An 11678-nucleotide genomic window follows, 5' to 3' on the forward strand; every position below is an offset into this window, starting at 1 on the left:
CTTTTTTGATGATCCAATGGTTGTTGGCAATTTGATCTCTGGCTCCTCTGCTTTTTCTAAATCCAGTTTGAACATCTGGAAGTTCATGGTTCACGTCCTGCGAAGCCTGGCTTGGAGAATTTTGAGCATTACTTTGCTAGCGTGTGAGATGAGTGCAATTGTGCAATAGTTTGAGCATTCTTTGGCATTGCCTTTCTTTGGGATTGGAATGAAAACTGACCTTTTCCAGTCCTGTGGCCGCTGCTGAGTTTTCCAAATTTGCTGGCATATTGAGTGCAGCACTTTCATAGCATCATCTTTCAGGATTTAAAGTAGCTTAACTGGAACACCATGGCCTCCACTAGCTTGGTTAATAGTGATGCTTTCTAAGGCCCATTTGACTTTGCACTCTAGAATGTCTGGCTCTAGGTGAGTGATCACACCATCGTGATTATCTGTGTTATGAAGATCTTTTTTGTACAGTTCTTCTGTGTATTCTTGCCACCTCATCTTAATATCTTCTGCTTCTATTAGGTCCATACCATTTCTGTCCTTTATTGAGCCCATCTTTGTATGAAATGTTCCCTTGTTGTCTCTAATTTTCTTGACGAGATCTCTAGTCTTTCCCATTCTGTTGTTTTCCTCTATTTCTTTGCACTGGTCACTGAGGAAGGCTTTCTTATCTCTCCTTGCTATTCTTTTGAACTCTGCATTCAAATTTGTCTATCTTTTCTTTTGCCTCTCACGTCTCTTCTTTTCGCAGCTGTTTGTAAGGCCTCCTCACACAACCATTTTGCCTGTTTGCATTTCTTTTCCATGGGGATGGTCTTGATCCCTGTCTCCTGTACAATGTCATGAACCTCCTCCATAGTTCATCAGGCACTCTGTCTATTAGATCTAATTCCTTGAATCTATTTCTCACTTCCACTGTATAGTCATAAGGGATTTGATTTGGGTCATACCTGAATGGTCTAGTGGTTTTCCCCACTTTCTTCAATTTAAGTCTGAGTTTGGCAATCAGTTCATGATCTGAGCCACAGTCAGCTCCTGGTCTTGTTTTTGCTGACTGTATAGAGCTTCTCCAACTTTGGCTTCAAAGAATATAATCAATCTGATTTCAGTATTGACCATCTGGTGGTGTCCATGTGTAGAGTCTTCTTTATGTTGTTGGAAGTGGGTGTTTGCTATGACCAGTGCGTTCTCTTGGTAAAATTCTATTAGACTTTCCCTTGCTTCGTTCTGTATTCCAAGGCCAAATTTGCCTGTTAATCCAAGTGTTTCTTGAATCCTACTTTCGCATTCCAGTCCCCTATAATGGAAAGGACATCTTTTTTGGGTGTTAGTTCTAGAAAGTCTTGTAGGTCTTCATAGAACGCTTCTTCAGCGTTACTGGTTGGGGCATAGACTTGGATACCGTGATATCGAATGGTTTGCCTTGGGAACGAACAGAGATCATCTGTCATTTTTGAGATTGCATCCAAGTACTGCATTTTGGACTCTTTTGTTGACCATGATGGCTACTCCATTTCCTCTAAGGTATTCCTGCCCACAGTAGTAGATATAATGGTCATCTGAGTTAAATTCACCCATTCCAGTCCATGTTAGTTCGCTGATTCCTAAAATGTCAATGTTCACTCTCACCATCCCCTGTTTGACCACTTTCAATTTGCCTTGATTCATGGACCTGACATTCTAGGTTCCCATGCAATATTTATCTTTACAGCATTGGACTTTACTTCCATCACCAGTCACATCAACAACTGGATGTTGTTTTCGCTTTGGCTCCATCCCTTCATTCTTTCTAGAGTTATTTCTCCACTGATCTCCAGTAGCATATCGGGCACCTACCGACTTGGGGAGTTCATCTTTCAGTGTCCTATCTTTTTGCCTTTTCATACTGTTCATGGGGTTCTCAAGGCAAGAATACTGAAGTGGTTTGCCATTCCCTTCTCCAGTGGACCAAGTTTTGTCAGAACTCTCCACCATGACCTGTCCGTCTTGGGTGGCCCCACAGGGCATGGCTTAGTTTCACTGAGTTAGACAAGGCTGCGGTCCATGTGATCATATTGGTTAGTTTTCTGTGAATGTGGTTTTCAGTCTGTCTGCCCTCTGATGGAGAAGATAAGAGGCTTATGGGAGCTTCCTGATGGGAGAGACTGACTGAGGGGGAAACTGGGTCTTGTTCTGGTGGGTGGGGCCATACTCAGTATATCTTTAATCCAATTTTCTGTTGTTGAAACTGGAATAAAGGCCTATGATTGCTCAAGATTTAAAACAAGTCTTGGGACTCCATCCTTCTCATGGGCAGGTAACTGAGAAATCTGTATTCCCTTGTGGGACTTCTAACAATGACTTCAAGTCACAGCCAAAGAGGATACAGGAAAGGAAAAAAAAAATCTCTTAGAAGATGGAGCCAGAGAGATATTGCTAAGAAGTGGAAGTAGGGCCTAATTAAGGAAGATCCCCACATTCTTGACTGGAAGCCCCCACAGTGTTTGTCTAGGGGTATTGCACAATCGCTATAGGCCAGTGGGTTCTGTGTGCCTCTCACCATCCTATTTCCCAGAGGACTTTTACTGTGGTAACTGTTCCATTACGTTGCACGGAGGGGCTGTAGGACAGATGGAGGCACATTTGAAAGTGATTTAAAGATGACTACGCATCCCTCACCGGTAATGGGCTTTGATGTTGATGCCGAGAGGACAGGCCTTCCAGCTTTCTCCCTTGAGGAGAGCTTGAATGCGACCCACGTGGAGAAAGGGAGCAAAGGAATGCTTGGCGCTCAGAAGGGTGGAGTCCTGATGTCCACCCAGAGCTCCATCGGCTTCCTTCCACTTCCCAGCCTGAGTGTCTGTATGAAACAGTGTTTTGGAGTGTCAACTCAATGGGTGGGGTGGGAGGTGGGAGAAGTGGAGCAGGTCACACGCAGGGTAAGGCATGGGATTGGGAGAAAAGACAAAAAATCGGAAAACTGAGCATGTTTAAGACTTATTTCGCATATTTTAAAATTTACCCTGGAATGATACAGAGTTTATCATCCATTTGACAGAAACAATAGTAGCAGACACTTACCGACATTCATTTAATCCTCACAATTGCCCTGTGAGTTGGTACTATTAGAGGAAACTAACAGAGTGATTAAGCGGCCCTTAGTGGCATACAGAGCCGCGCTGGCAACGATGGTGAAAGCGACCTCAAGCAGGTTCATAAACGGAGCAGAAGGAAAAGCTAGGAAGGGACCAAGAACCCAGGGTAGAGCACCAGAAAGCTCTGTTGTTAGAGTGATTGGTATGTTTCCCAGAAGGGCAGGAAGCACCGAAGACTGGTTATTTCCAATTTATTCTGTCGATTTGTCTAAACAGGTGACAGTTATTTGGGGGGAAAATTTTATGACAAAATGTATTTATTGTACCTCTCTTTTTCATATTTCAATCATGAATCTATGTAAAGTGTGTTTACATAATAGGTATGTTATAAATCAAATTTCAGATACTAGTTTAACACTATATAAAATCAGAATAGGACTTCAAATTGTACTTAAAAATCATTTTATGTATAAGATGCTATTCTTCAAAATAGTCTTTTTAAAGTTTTCCTAAACATAATATTTATAATAGTTTACATTAAGGTGTTGGTGTTTGGTGATGTTTTTGCTTTTAAATTGAGTTTAATATATCATTTTTGAAAATGATTTGCTCTTAATGCTACAAACTATAGATGTCATCAAAAATAATGAAGTGTTATTGCTGCTACGCTTTGTCACAAGAACTGCCAAATTTAAATGTGTCATAGATGATATTTTTCTCTTCACTAAGCACCATTAATTGGGTGCCAGAACCCTTATTTTATTTTTTATTGCAATAGTTGCTACCCATTAACTTTTCTGCTCTGGATTCTTTATTCTTAATTTTCAAATTCTAATGTTCACATTACTAGAAACTTGAAAAGAAAGCAGAAAAAAGTAAATTAAAATAATACTGTGGTCGTGTTATATTTTGTCAGATTTTTTCCTTTTAAAAATATGCTTGATTTATGCTGCTCCTAAAATATTGTTAAATTTCTTTTTATTTTCTCCATGAAAGAAGATACATAAATTGAAAATAGAACCTAACCTGAAAGCGATGGCTTAAGATAAATATTTGGTGTGAAGTGTCCTCCCTGAGAGCATGCGAGACCCATAAGCAGAGACACTCCACCCATAGTATCCAACACAGATTCTCTTATGATGAATGAAAACCTGCCTATCTTTTTAGTTACCATAACAAGTTGCTCATTGTAAGATTCAGGTTCAGAACTCACAGTGCCAACTAAGAATAACACCTAGTTAGTTCAAACAAATACCTCTTGTTTCAAAAATGACTTAATTGACATGACCTAATAGGTATACCATGCCCAGTGGGGCAATCTCATTTTAGCATAGTTCTTTCCTATAGTTCTCATCACTGTTGCACAAGAGTTGACTTGTATAATATGAATAATGTTTTCAAAACCTGTGCAACAATGTGGTGAACTCCGGGTAGGCTGCACTGGCATATAATGTGCTGAACAAGCACACTCCAATTAACATGGGAATCTTTTGTGATTCACATCAGTACTTCAAAAGCAAATTATGTGTGTCATTATTTTGCATTTTATTCCCTGGGATAAATCTAACAATATTAATGAAACATCCAAGGAATGCCTTGAGACTCTAACGGATAAATAAAATTTTATTGTGCTTTTCTGCATATAAATTTTGTTGCATAAACCTGCAGAAGTTGTGATCTAACGATCGAAGGACTTGCTCCAAAAGAATTCCAGAGCTGCATTTTGAACCTGGAATTACACCTGCTGTTAGGTGACAGGTAACCCTACTAAAAATACATGACGCTAAATATTATTTGTCTATTCATATAGTTTAAACTGTCAAGAAATATATTTTCAGGTTTCCTATAGCTTTTATACAATGTATCAAAAGAATATTAAAGCAAAAAGATCTTAGTTATTTTTTAACTTTTTGAACTATAAGCTAGTTAAAAATCATAGTGCTCTTTTAAAATATGTTGTTATCAGATGTATACTCATTTTCATTTTATCTTAATATTTTAAATAGTTCAATAAGAGCTAATATTGGTAAGCTTGATGAGCAAAACATCACAACATTTTACTTATCTAACTGAGACAAAATAAGAATCCATCCAAGTAAACATCCCAACCAGATTGTAAACTTTAGCGATGATCAGATTTTTTAAGCTAATTCAAGAATAGGCTAAAGGTAATGAAATGTTACAGTGGGGGTAGTTTGGAGCCATTAGCTGCTTGAGTGATCAGCATGAGGAATCACAAAGAAGCAGGCAAAAAGATTTATTCAGTGTCTGGAATATTAAAAAGATATTTGTGACACAGAGAAAGTAATACTTAAGCTTGTGAGGAAGTATCTGGTTCTTTTTATAAACCTATTTTTAAAATATCTGTATTTGGACCATGCAAACATCTATTTAGAACCATGCCACGACCTTTTTAACCTCCGCTTTCTGACCTCACCTCATGAGAATAAGTTCTGGGTGTGACTCCACAGACAGGGACTGACCGGCCCGGTGGGTCAGGTTTCCAAGGCAGGCAGCTTGTGATCAATGCCGTGGTACACTCTATTAAGGAAACGGTGACTAAGAACGCAGGCTGGGATGTGCATTTTGGTGGAATTTATTATAGATAACTGCGTTTTCGGTGGCATTATGAGGGCTGAAAGCTCCATTAACCTATTCAGCACAGAGGGCATAAACATGCTAATAGGAAGAAACCATGGAGACTGGAAGGGAAGATTTTGCTGCAGTGCTGCGTGCTGCACAGAAGAGAGAGACTCCGAAAGCTCTTTGCACGTGGAACTCGGTCTTAATTTGCTTGTCATCAAAGCGGAGGGACTTTCCGAAAGTGGACACCTGCTTCCTCTCCTCCCCGCTTCAGGAAGCCCTCTGGCAGCAGCGCGCGGAGTGTGCCTCCAGAGCGGGCAGCACACGCGGCCCTTGGCCACCCTTCCCAGCACATATTGCTCTCTGCAGAAGTCTATGCAGTCGCATGGTTGTCCCTGGGCGGCCATCTGTGGCCGATCTGCAGCGCGGCGGCACTCACGGAGCCTCAGATGTTCTTCCAGAGGACTGGCGGTCCTCGGTCCCATTCACGCGCTTCAGGAGGCAAATGCGGGAGCTGTCTGATGGAGACAAGCACCACCATGAAGCTTGGTTCGGTGCACCTCAGCCTCTGCACTGAGATGTGAGGGGCAATGTTAGCGAGCACGCAGAGGCCTTCCGTCTTGCTTCAAAGGCGCAGTGAGAAATGAGAGGATAAACACGGCCTCTGAATCTGCCGATGTGAAAAGGCAGATTATTCTGATTGATCACAGGGCAGCCAGGGATGTTCACTGATCCAAAATCTCTCCCTTTTCGGCCGGTCCTTTTTCCTGAAATTGCACCAATCAAGTCTTTGTTCTTTGGGAGGTAAGGCTTTGTCCTCTTTAGGAATAATTTGTGGAAATGCATTTATTGCAGCAAAGGAAAATGCTTTTACCTTAATTGTTACTTTCTTCAGGAAACACAGGAATTTGAAGGAAAGACAGTGTAAAAAGCTGTCAAAGACATGGCTTCATTTATTTCCATTCATTTATTTAGCCTCACCTGCCAAACGTTAGGTTTTGTGGGAGAGAGACAGAGACCACAGCTATTGCTGACCTCAAGTTCTTACCGTGTAAAAGTACTAATAAAAGTATTTGAATAATAACGCATGCTCAGTAGCTCAGTCATATCCGACTCTTTGCAACACTATGGAGTGTAGCCTGCCAGGCTTCTCTGTCCATGGGATTTCCCAGGCAAGAACAGGGAATGGGTTGCCATTTTCTCCTCCAGTGAAGAATAATAATTCAAGGCAAAAATTTGATTACTGGCGTAACATAATGGTTACCTTAAACACGTTCACTATCAAACTGTTTGCTAAGTACCATCAAAGTATCCTTTTAAAATAATTATGATAAGTAACATGTCTAGTATGTGGCAACCACTATCCTAAGTGTTTTCTTTGAATTAACTCACTTAATTCTCACTACAGCTTTGGGAGATGGCTCTGTTTTACTATCTCTGTTTAACACAGAGATTACATAATTTTCCGTTATTTTCCAAATTTTCTCTCATCACTAGTAAGAAAGAGTAGGCTTCTGAATCATGCCCAAATAAAACGTGGTAGATACCAAAATAGAACCAGAAGGAAAAATATAATTGGGGCACTTGTCTAAAAGAACCTAACAGCTACTGTGTTCAAAGTGCCTGAATATTTGAGTGAATTAAACTTTTATTTCCCAAAGTAGCACTACAATCACACTTTTAATCAAACAAGACCCCTAGTGAAACTTCTGTTGAGGTCCGTTTGATCCATCTAATGGGATACACATTACTAGGGTCACCTAAGATTTATTTTTCTATGTGGAAGGGCCTCATCTTTTGCATTTTATAAACAAAATAAAAGTAATCTATTTGATGGTGTTTGAAAGAAATAAAATATTTACATCTTCCATTTCCCTCCCTGTCTCTTTACCTCTTCCTCCATCTTCTTGATCTTAGTACTGACTTTTTTTCCTCAGAATTGTTACTCTAGAATGGGATATCATTTTAAAGTCCCTACTAAATGGTTATAAAGTCTATCTACTGCTTTTCTCTGCCCAACATCTACTTCTGATAATAGCACTTTGTCGTGTCTTTGGGAAAGCACTTCTTACCGACTTCTAATACATGTAGTAAGCACTTCTTACCAACTTCTAATACATGTAGTTTGGGTGGGACCAAACTCATTTCCTTGGGGCCTAAGATCCAGATCTGGACAGATCGTCATGTCTGAACTGATGTCCTAGGTATGGACAAAGTGTTACATTTTTAGGTTTCCCAGGTCATGCTATTAGCAGTCAAGCCTGGGTTTTTTTTCTTTTTATCAAAACTTCTAGAAAAAGACAATTATTCCCTTGGTATTTATAAACAGAGTAGAAGGTGAGACTGTGGCTGCTGTTGGCCATCTTGTCATCACTTTGGAAGAACCTACAAGAGAATAAAGCTGACAGAGAAAAACTGAAGTTGGAGATGATGGGAAAGAACTTTCTGACTATTGCTCGACTACCTGAATCTACCTATGCTTAGAAAATCCCCAGAATTTTCCATTTCATGAGTCGAAAGTTCTTTATGTGAGCTTATTTGCTTTGCTTTTTCTGTCTCATAACTGAAAAAAGTCCTGACTGATACAGTGATCACGTGTGTGCAGGCTAAGTAGCTTCAGTTGTGTCCAACTCTTTGGGACCCTCTAGACTATAACCCACCAGGCTCCTCTGTCCATAGGATTCTCCAGGCAGGAGTACTGGAGGGGGTTTCCAGGCCCTCCTCCAGGGGATCCTCCCAACCCAGGGATCAAATGCATGTCTTTAATGTTTGCTACATTGGCAGACGGATTCTTTACCATTAGTGCCACCTGGGAGGCCCTCACAAGGATCACAGCCTTTTGCAAATATAGCCCTGGAGATCATTAAAGGTGATTAACAATGAAGGCTTGCTAAAATTCACCATGAGAGAAGCTGGCCAAGGGTTAGGAGAATCGGCGTTTTATTAACAAAGACATGGTACCAATGAAATCTCTAGATCCTGGGCCTCTAGGTGGGGAAGCTGGACCTGGTGTGAGCTGGAACAGTCTTACATTTATACCACGATATAAATTCTATTAAAGCAGGAACTTCATTGTACTCATCACTGTATTTCTACCACCAAGCACAAAATATGGCACCAAATGGGAAGTTAATACACTGTGGCTTAATGAACATATTGAGGGTACAGGGCTAAGAGAGTCATTGAGAAGTTCATTCACTTTGTTAGGCTCGCTGTGACCACAGTGGTCATTGTGAGAAAGTAAAGCCAGGTTTAATAGTCAAACAATGGAGCAACTTTGTAACCAGATTGAGTGAGGCAAGCCAGAGAGACTGTAGGTCAGAGTGGTTAGACCACACACTCTAAAGTCAGGCAGAATTCTAGATCCAGGTACCATAATTGACTTGCTCTATGATCTCAGGCAATCGCATTTAATTTCCCTGAGCCTTAATTTTCTCAACTTCAAAACTGGAAGCATAACATTTCATGTGTCGTTATGGAGACCAAATGCAATAATGAACATAGAATCTTCTCACAACAGTCTGGCACACAGGTAGGGCTGCTGTCATTTCCTTCTTGTGATTGCTGTTCATGTCATCTTCATCACTGTGACTCAGAACAGTTGAGTGGAAGGAGTTCTAGACATTACTAAAATGTTGTTTAATCACTAGGTTCTGTCCGACTCTTTTGCAACCCCACAGACGGTAATCTGCCAGCCTCCTCTGTCCATGGGATTTCCCACGCGAGAATACTGGAGTGGGTAGTCATTTTCTTCTCCAGGGGATCCTTTATCTTATTCCTAATCTTTAAAAAACAAATTTAAGCTAAATTTCTAATTGTAGACAACTCAGATCTCCTAGGTATTCTTTTCTGAAATTATACTTGCGGAGAAATAAGAGTGCATATGAAACTGCTTGGTAAATCGCAGAGCAGAATCAGCATGCAAGATGACGTTGTCTTCCTCTCCTTTATACGGTTTTGTCACTTCTGCTTTTGGTGTTTCTCTTTTGGCTCACTTGACCTTGGCTCTCAGGCCAGTGTTCATAAGAAACACCAGGAAACCTGAAAAATGCAATTTCCTGGGCCCTGCTTTTAGAGATACGCCTGAGGTGGGGGGAAGGTTTTTTAAACGAGCTTTTCTTTCGATGCCAATGCAGATGAACCCGGGGCATCCTTTAAGAAGTGCCATGTTGTAACGTGTAACTGACTTGAAGGCTGCCATGCACTCTGGGATCCTAGATCCCGCCTGGTCTTCAAGCAGTGGTTGGTGAAGGCTACTGTGAGAGCTGTGGCCCACTGTGCAGCGTCATTTCTATTTGTAGCTGAGTGGAGCTGGCAGCAGGCACAGGCTGGCAGTGGCTTGCAACACACTCCTTGTCAAAGCACATACTGTTTCTGCAGCTGGCCTATATTCCCTGTACAACCCAATTATACCAGCATTACTGAGCCTTGTGACAGTCACACATTTCATCACCTTGGGGGACCAGGAAGAGCAGCTTGGCCGTGGCATGGGTGCCCTGTTCCCTCCCCTGCTCGTGTTCATCATGGCTTAGGAATCTCGTTGGTCTCGCTTGGCACTGAGCGTGTGCTGTTCTTAACCAGAGCTGTCTGGAGCCCAGACCAGGTCAGATATTATGTACAAGCTGCAGGTTATGGAGAGTTTACCTGCTGTAAAACACTCATTTTTGAAGCATTTCTCCTATTAAAGTTGTCACTGTTACGATGACTGCCATTCCCTAGCTTTCCTTCGCCGGGCCTGTATGTCTCAGCAAACCATTCCTCACACTGGATGCGCGTGGCTAACTCTCTGTAATTTCACAGAACTACAGGGTGCATCTCACTCTCTCTGTGGGATGGAGACCCACATAGCTTTTTTCCTCTGAAGGGATGCAAAGGGGCTTAATAAAATAGGTTTTTTATTATTGCAGGAAATATACAATTGCTATATGATGCATGCTCAAAAATGCCTCTTCTTAGTCACCTAATTAAAAAAAAAAACAGTAGCAAGTTGATACACAGAGAAACATGTTGAGAGTATACATCATCTGGAAAATTAACCAGCATTTGGTTGCATTTAAAAGTTGCAATTAAGCAAGATATTAAAACAAACAAGATTTCTTCTTTTTATATTTTGAAGCTATCCTGACGTGTACATGGGATCAATAAATGTTGTCAATAACGACAACTCTTTTGGAGGTTAAGACCAAGGTTAAGACCTCCAGTGGGAGGGTTGGGAGTTCATGTCCTCCCATGAACACATCAAGAATACACGTACACATGGAGAGATTTTCAGGAACAGAAACCAGAGACTCGCAGAAAGACTCTTGTACTATCAAGGTGATGAGAACGATTCACACAGAAGTGGGTAGAAAGGGAAGAAAAGCGATCTGCTCAGACCTGCACCGCTGGGGCGGGGCGGGGGGACACCCAAGATGGGAGGTCACCTGGGCTCAGAAATCCTCCCTGGAGAGCGAGTTTGGAGTCACACACGGGGTGTTCCAGCGTGGGGACTGACCCTTAGGAGTCCTCTCAGTTGGCCTGAAAACCAGTGGGTCTAAGCAGAGTGTTGTAAGAAAACTGGATCCTTCTTGTGAAGAGTGTGCACGCACACGCGGACTCTGACACAAGTCAGAGGCAGCAGATTGACACTACCTGGAAAGCTGGCCGGGCTTTCGTGCCTGCCCCCGAGTCTGCCCTGGCTTGGGCCGAGGGTGCTGGTGCCGGATGGGGGAGGGCACGCTCTTAGGGGACTTGACCCTCGGGGCTTCTGCTCCAGCACCTCTGGGACTGGACCCCATTTCCACTGGGCTGGTGTTGGTCACTGAGCAGAGGAAACACCCTGGCTCACCAGTGACACTGGTTCTAGCCCCTCATCTCCAGCCCCAGCATCCCACCAACGTGACAGCGGCCAGCAGACCCCAGGGAAAGACATGACTTGTGCTCACAGGCAGACCCATCCATCCAACTGAAGCCGCTGGACACGCATAGACTCTCTAGGGCTGTTCACCTATAAGGACGTCTCTTCGAGACTGCATCGGTAACTGCTTCACC

Source organism: Capra hircus, chromosome 7, assembly GCF_001704415.2.
Source record: "Capra hircus breed San Clemente chromosome 7, ASM170441v1, whole genome shotgun sequence".
NCBI classification, from domain to species: domain Eukaryota; kingdom Metazoa; phylum Chordata; class Mammalia; order Artiodactyla; family Bovidae; genus Capra; species Capra hircus.